Genomic DNA, 9,189 nt, shown 5'->3' with positions numbered 1-9,189 from the left:
GGGGATTCATGTCTTCGCAGCTTCTGAATCTGTGTTGGCACTTTCACCGGCAAGTTTAACATAATTGAATATGTAGACATGTGCTTGAAGCGCTAAAGAAAAGTGCTTTTGTAGATTTTTTAGCATTTTTTTAAGATCACCATGGGTTGCTATGCTTTTTCTTTATTTGTGACAAAGTTTGCCCTGGATAACTTTAAAACATTAAGCTACTGGGAAACAATATATAAGAACCAACAATATTTCTGTGTTATAAGAACATCTTTCCCTATTTACCAGTCGTATATGGAGAAATTTACATAAAAATTGGCCTTTTTATAAGAAAAAAATTTTCCTAATTCATGTGATATGTAAGGTTCCAACATCGTGTAATGAATGCTAGATTCGTCTATATAAAACTCTGACTCATTGACTATTTTCAGAGCCTGCTTCATCTTAATCCATGCCAGTGTTCTACGATAATAACACAGTAAACAAGATTTTGCTTATAGACTAGCAGTATAGAGTAGCCATGTGTGGTGGGGGTGGATTTTAAGAAAAGATGAAATGGTACCTTGAGAAAGTAAAAAGAAACAAAAAATAACTTTTTTAGTCTAATAAATGGTTTTAACTGTGCTGTTAGATTTGTTTTACATCAAATTATCATTGACTTCAATGTTTCTGTTTCAATTAGATGGTCTTCCTTCTTCTTCTTTTCCTCTTTCCTTCTCTTTTTCCTTGTTTTGTCTCCTTTGATTTTAAATTCTTTCACTCATATTTTATCTGTTTTCTTCTTTGTTCACTGTATGTTAGTTATCTACTATCTAACTGTTAGAGTCTAGAGATAAAATGGTGAACAAAAGCAGAGTTTGGAGTATTGTTGAGAGATAGGCATTAAACTTACAATCCCACAAATACATGTTAGTAAACAGGACATAAGTCCAGTATTACCAAGGAGAGGAGCTATACAAGCACCTAAGAGGGGAATATATCTTAGTCAGATATGTTGCTCAGGCTTTACTCAGGAAATAAACTCAGAAGAATGAGTGGGTTAACTAGGTGAAGATAGGAGGGAAGATCATTCCTGACAGGGAGAATTGCTTCTGCAAAAACCTGCAGCTCAAGTGACCACAAAATGAAAGACTGAAGGAAGACCAGTGTGGTTGGATGACGGAGCTAGGAAGGGTTTTGGCCTAGAGCCAGATCATGCAGGGCATAGCTTGCCTGGGATGGGATAAAGATTCTCATCTTTAACTCTAGAAAGACAGAAATCATTGAAATGTTTTAAACCAGGAGATCTGTGATATGATCAGATTTGCATTTTGCAAATGTGTCTCTGTCCACAGTATAATAAGATCAATGCATAATTTTGTGCTTATTGCAATTTTACATCTTTAAGGTATCCCCACAAGGAAAGAGCAACACTGATATCTGCATTTCTTTTTCCATTTTGTAAATAGAATGAGGCTTATGAGAATGAAAATTATCCTCTGCTTGATCAAATCTGTTTTGTTCCTCATCCTTCCTCTGAGGGATATCAATATCACACGAGATGACATCATAGCTGTGAAACAAAAAATACAGGTAAAATAACCACATTTCTTCGAATAGAGGGGCCTCAGTCCCTAATTTTTTTTGTACTCTCTATCTTGAAAACAGCTTCTATTCCCACCTGAACTCTCATTTGTAAGCTACTTCTGTCTCAGTTTTGTTGGAGGTGTTTCTAGGTTTTTCTGCCACATTAAACATGTACATCTCCAGGATCTACCATTGAAAAGTTTGAAAAGATCACTGGAATTAGCAAAAGAAGAAAAGAAAAAGAAGTCAGATTTTTGGCAGGAGACTCTCTACCTGAGGACACATTGCCTCATTCCCCTGGCAACCATGCCTGTGATTAACAGTTTTCATAAATAATTCAAGTCTTCCATTTGCACTCTATAATCCCACTTAGGGAGGCAACGGCACAGTATTTAGGGGTATTTAGTTAAGGAAGCCACACTCCCTGTGGCTCCTCCTCCTTCACTCAAACTATTACACTGTGAGATTAAGAGCTCCAGAAATTTGTTAGGTTTTGTGCGGAATTTAAAGGAAACACTGGATGCTTCTCAGTAAATTTTGTCCAGTTTGCCACCTAAGCCTCTGCTCTGTACCTCCTTTAACAACACATTCTTTCCTTGTAGAAAGTAGAGTTGCTTTGATGGCATAACCTTAACAACCAATGGTTTCTGTACATCTAATGGTAACAGGCCACTTTGTAAGTTCTGGCTGCCAGCAACACAGCTTGAGGTGAAGTGATGAGAGGTGGGGCCTGCACCAGAAGCAAGAAATTGAAGAAGAGGGCATCAGCTATAAATTTTTCACTTGTCGAGTAGGCTGTATTTTTAGGGTGCCGAGGTGAAGTAGCTGGTGGGGAAGAATTTCATTATCACAAAAATGTGTGAAGCCAGAATTCTCCCTAGTCTTTTGTCATAATCAAATCTTCAAAACTCCCAGATGATAAATGGGCATCATGGAAATGTATCTAGGGCCCAATCACTTTGAATCTGAAGTGCAATCACAGATCATCTCGTGATTTAAACACACACACACACACACACACACACAGAATTTACCAGGGCAGGGCTAAGACATTTCTATACTGCACACAAATGTGCATTCCTAGCATCATTCTTCTAAAACTGAAATGTTCACTAAGCAACAAGTAATGAACTGACCTGGGTGGAGAAATTTTGAAAAGTTGTATCTCCTCCACTAAGGCATCCAATGACCTGGTAATAGAGACAGAATGAAGAAAGGCAGAATAGAGAAAAGAAGATTGGTTGAAGGCAGAACAGCAAGAGAAAATCCAAAAAAAAATGAGAAATAATGAGAGAGAGAGGGAGAGAGAGAACAAGAGGAAACATATTAAAGGGATGCTTCTTAAGGCAGCTAAGAGAGGGTGAGAGGTTGAGACCATGGAAGATTTCTGGACAGGGAATCAACTAGGAGTGTTTATTACACTAGAGGCTGAATACATTATCCTTATTTGTGGCATATTATTTTTAATCTACTTCTAAATATGAATGTTTTAATCCTTTCTAGAATTAGATGAGGTGTAAGTAGATAATTAAAAACAGAACCAGAAATGACTTATGATGTTAAACTACACCAAAAAATAGAGTGAATAAAAATAAGATGTTAAAAAAATAAAGGGATGTGAGAGGAGGCATTTGGGTGAGCTTCCTATTATGAACTATGTATTTAGCTTTGGACTCCGTGTTATAAATGGCAAAGTGGGAGGTCATCTAGTATTGTCAAATTAAAACAACAAGAGCAACAACAACAACAGTAAGCATCTTAAAATTTTTTCAGGAACATTAACACCTTTTCTTCTGGCACTAAAAACAACTATATGTATGTAAGAGATAAAATAATGGAAAATATTTTTATTGTGATTTCCAAAAAAAAAAGGAAGGAAGGAAGGAAGGAAGGAAGGAAGGAAGGAAGAAGGAAGGAAGGAAGGAAAGTTCTTATAACAGTATTTAATATTTATGTAGTGGTTCGTAATATATCCCATACTTTTACTTTAATTATTTCACTTCAGCCTCCTAAGTAATTCTATGACATAGAAAAGGCACATACAATGATCACATAATAGATTAAAATTAAAATCTTGAAAAGAAAATGCTATTAGTAAAATTGATGGACAATATACTAGAACTCAGGACTTCTGACCCCTAATCCAATTCCATCTGCTTCTTTAAAAAAGCAAAATGTAAACTATTAAATCAATGATTTTACCTCTTGGATTGCCTCAGAATTAACTATGAACAGCTTTACTGAGGTATAATAGAAAAATAAAATTTGTATATATTTAAGTTGTACAATGTGGTGATTTGATATACATACATATATTCACTAAATGAAATGATCACATTAAAGCTAATTAAAACATTCATCATTTCATTTGGTTTCCTTTTTGTGTGTGGTGGGAACATTTAAGATCTAATCTTGAGCAAGTTTCAGGTGTACAATACAGAATTGTCAACTATAGCCACCATGCTATATATGAGATCCCAGAACTTTGTCATCTTATAACCGAAAGTTTGTACTCTTTGACGAATATCACCCTATTCCATGCACCTCCCACCTGGCTTTTGGCAACCACCATTCTAAATTTTGCTTCTATGAGTTTGACTTTTTTAGATTTCACATATAAATGATATTATACAATATTTATCTTTCTGTCTCCCCTTATTTCATTTAGCATAATGTCCTCCAGGTTCATTCATGTCATTGCAAATGGTAGAGTTTCCTCCATTTTTATGGCTGAATAATGGTTCATCACACTCACATACATATATAAATATATGATATCTATGCATCACATTTTCTTCATCCACCAATGGACACTTATGTTGTTTCTGTATCTTAGCTGTTGTGAGTAATGCTGCAATGAACTTAGGAGTGCAGATATCTCTTCAAGATGTTGACTTCATTTCTTTTGGACATATATCCAGAAGTTAGATTGCTGGATAATATAGTGGTTCTATTTATAATTTTATGAGAAGCCTCCATACTGTTCATAATGACTGTGCTGATTTACATTCACACCAACAGTGTACCAGGGTTCTCTTTTTTCCACACTCTCACTAACGCTTGTTAGCCCTTGTCTTTTTGATAGTAGCATCCTAATAGGTACAAGGTGATATCTCATTGTGGTTTTGATTTACATTTCTCTACTGATTAGTGATATTGACTACCTTTTCACTTACAAATGCTGGATATTTATGTATCTTCTTTGTAAAAAACGTTTATTGAAGTCCTTTGCCCATTTTTTAATAAAAATATTTATTCTGTGTTTTGCTATTAAGTTATATCAGTTGCTCACATATTTTGTACATTAATTCTTTTTCAAATATATTGTTGGCAAATATTTTCCTCCCATTCAGTGGGTTGCCTTTTCACTCTGCTGATTGCTTCCTTTGTTATGCAGAACCATTTAAATTTGCTGTTTATAAAACTAAATGCTTTTGGCATCATATCCAAGAAATCATTGCCAAGACCAATGTCATAAAGATTTCCCCTTTGTTTTCTTCTAGGAATTCTATACTCTCAGGTCTTATATTTAAGTCTTTAATGTATTCCAACTTAGTTTTTTGTGTGTGGTATAAGATAAGGGTCCAAGTTCATTTGTTTGCATGTCAATATTCAATTTTCTCAGCACTATTTTTGCAACGAACTCTCCTTTTCCCATTGTGTACTTTGTAGATCAATGGACCATATATGTGTGGGTATATTTCTGGGCTTTCTCTTCTATTCCACTGGTTTATATATGTCTTTATACCAGTACCATATTGTTTTTATTACTGTAGCTTTGTAATATATTTTGAAATCAATTAGTGTGATGCTTCCATCTTTGTTCTTTGTCAAGATCACTTTGGCTATTCTGGGTCTTTTGTTTCATATAAATTTTTTTGTTGTTCTATTTCTATAAAAGTGTCACTGGGATTTTGATGGAAATAGGAAATAGAATAGACTCTGTATATATCTGTGGGTAATACAGACATTTTAACCATAGTAGGTCTTCCAATTTGTGTACACGGGATGTCTTTCTATTTATTTGTGTCTTCTTTAATTTCTTTCATTAGCATATTGTAGTTTTCACTGTAAGTCTTTTACCTCCTTGGTTAAGTTTATTCTTAGGTGTTTTACAATTTTTGATACTATTATAAATGGGATTGTTTTCTTAATTTTCTTTTGAGAAATTGAATTTATTATTCAAAACTTTTCACATGTGAATTTTATAAAGTATTTAAGGAAGAAATATTTTCAATATTACAAAATGTTTTCTGATAATAGAAGGAACACTTCCCAACTTGTTTTGTGATGCTAGAGTTACCCTGATAACAAAACTTGGCAATGATGTTATAAAATAAAGTTACAGAACAATATCCCTCATAAAAATATACTAAAAATATTTAAAAATATAACGAATTAAAATCAGCAATATTATAGTATCATTTGGGTAGTTTATTTTAGAAATATGCAATTTGTCTAATTTTTAAAATTATTTAATATAATTTATCACATCAATGGAATAAAATAGGACATATATATAATTAATTAATAGATGTGGAAAAGATACTGAGAAAATTTAATACCAATTTATTATTAAGGTTCTTAGCAATTTAGGAATAGAGGGATATTCTTCTAGCTGGAAGCTATTTAACACTTTCTTAGTAAGATTAGGAATAATTTCTATTTTACTGAGGGGGTCTTCATTGTATTGGCGGTCTTAGTCATCACAATAAAGCTGGAAAGAAAAGCATAAAAAGGAGAAGCAAAGATTAAAACTGTCTCTGTTTGCATGTTACATGTTTCTTTAATTAGAAAATCCTAAAGAATTTGCCAAACACCTGTTAGAACTAGTATGTCTGCTTTGCATGAACACAGAATGTGAGGTAATATTTTAAAAGCACTTATATTTTACACACTGGCAGGAAACAATTGGAAAATTGAATGTTAAAAATTCCATGTATTTTAGCATTAAAACATAAATATGAAAGAATAAATTTGAACAAGTTTAACAAACATTTTTAAACAAAAAATAATTTTATAGTGAAAACTGCCGAAATGTTCTTGAGAAAAAGATCTAAATAAATGGAGACATACACCATGTTCACTGATTGTAAAACCCAGTAGATTTAAGATTTCAATTTATTTATAGATTGAATCTTGTCCAAATTATAGTGCCAGCTATTTTTAAGCTGATTCAAAAATGTATATGTAAATGCAAACAATAAAGAATATCCAAAACATAACTGAAATGAACAAAGATGAAGGATTTACATTATCTGACTTTCAGATTTACAGGCACTCTAAAACTACAATAATTGAGAAACTATAGTGCAGGCATTAAGATCTACAAATAGATGCATGGAACAAAATACATGGTCCAGGAATAACAACCCTCTTATGTGGTTATTTGGTTTTTGAGAGTGTTTCCAAGGCAATCTAGTAGGGAAAGAAAAGTCTTCTCAACAAATGGTGCTAGCATAAGTAGATACTATATTGGAAAAATGAGCTATACTCTTTATTTTACACCATACAAAAAATTAATTAGAGATGAATCATAGATCGAAGTGTAAAAGCTAAAACCACAAAGCTTTTGTAGAAAAACATAGTGGAACTTCTCCATGACTTATGAGCAGATAAAGGCTTCTTATTCAGTCCCAGAAAGAACTAACCATAAAAGAAAGTATCAGTCAATTAGAATTCATCAAAATTGAAAGTATCAGTTTAACAAAGGGCTGAAATTCAAGATACGTAGAACTCAACAATATAAGGACAACTAACTTAATGTAAAATAAACAAAAGGTTTAAAAGACATTTTATAAAAGAGTGTATATGAATGGTCTATAATTATATGAAAACGAATTTAACATCATTTGTTACATAATGCAAATTAAATTCACAAGAAACTACTGCACAGTTACCTAAATGGCTAAAATTAAACGGACTGAAAACACCAAATGTTGGTTAGCTTGTGGAACAAATAGAACTCTCATACATTGTTGGTGGGATTCTAAAATTTTACAACCACTTCAGAAAATGGCCTGCCATATTTTTATTAAAATTACTTAGTTAATTAAATATTTTAGCTTTATTGGGGTACAGTTGACGTAAAAGTTGTATACATTTAATGTATTCATCTTGACAAGTATGGACATAAGCATACACCTGTGAAATCATCGCCACAGTCAAGGTACTAAACATATTCATCATCACCAAAAATTTTCTTGCTCCTTGTGGGGTTTTTTGGAGGGTGATAAAACACTTCACATAAGATTTATCCTCTTAACGTATTTTAAAGTGTACAATACTACATTGGTAACTATAGATACTACTTGTGTATAGCAGATTTCTAGGATGTATTCATCTTGCATGACACAAATTTTATATCCATTGAAAAATAGTTCTCCATTTTCTCCTCCCTCCAAGTCCCTGGCAACCACCATTTTATTCCCTTATGAGTTTGACTATTTTAGATACCTCATATAGGTTGAGTTACACAATATTTGTCCTTCTGTGCCTGGTTTATTTCACTTAGCATAATGTTCTCATAATAACCACAAATTGACCCAAGTGTCCACCAATATAAGAATGAATAAACAAGCAGTAGAATATTTATGTAATACAGACAATACTTATTTATTTTTTATTATACTTCATGTTCTAGGGTACATGTGAACAATGTGCAAGTTTGTTACATATGTATACATGTGCTATGTTGGCGTGCTGCACCCATTAACTCGTCATTTACATTAGGTATATCTCCTAATGCTATCCCTTCCCACTCCCCCCACCCTACAACAGGCCGCAGTGTGTAACGTTCGCCTTCCTGTATGGACAGTATTTATATAATATGGGTAGTATGTCAAAATCATTATACCAAGTGAAAGAAGCCTTATATTGTATACTATATAATGAATATGAATATATGCTCTATGATGTCATTTATATTAAATGTTAAAGCAAGAAAATCGAATTTATGGTAAAATAATATCAGAACAATGTTTGTCTCTGGTGGACTCTGGTGTTTAAGGATCAACTGGCAAAGGGTCTAAGAGAACTTCTTTGTGTGATAATGATGTTCTATATCTTACTAGGGGTTTGGATAACACAGACATATTCATTTGTCAAAATTCACTAACTATACACTTAAAATTTGAGCATTTCATGGCACGTAAACTCAAGTAAAGGAAACTACTAAAAATACTGAATTTTTGTTAATGTACGTATTGTTTGGATGTCTGCAATTTGCTTTGAAATTTGTCAAAAGTAAAATTGATAAATGGATAGAAAGATAGGTAGAGTGATAAGTGGTGCAACAGGTGTAGTAAAATATTAAGCTAGAATCTAGGTGGTGAGGATGAGGATGTTTCATGTAAAATATTTTCAACTTTGCCATATGTATGAGAATCTTCATAAAAAATGGAAAAAATCTACCTACCTGATTTAGTCACTTGATGTGCAAGAAGTGTTGATACTCTGACATGCATCTTTCCCCAAACAGGAAATATTTCTGATGTTATGGAGAGGCTTGAGAGGTGGTTTGAAACTGCAAATGCTCTTCAATGAGGACACCACCTAGACTTTGTGGTTCCTCACCAACATTTCAGTGCAAATGCTACTGCTATGGTTTGAAGGCTTTGGTCCCTACAAAATTCA

This window comes from Trachypithecus francoisi, unplaced genomic scaffold (genome assembly GCF_009764315.1).
Source record: "Trachypithecus francoisi isolate TF-2019V2 unplaced genomic scaffold, Tfra_2.0 Lachesis_group7, whole genome shotgun sequence".
Taxonomy (NCBI): Eukaryota; Metazoa; Chordata; class Mammalia; order Primates; family Cercopithecidae; genus Trachypithecus; species Trachypithecus francoisi.
The sequence above is the reverse complement of the archived record's forward strand: the minus strand, read 5'-3'. Positions refer to the sequence as shown.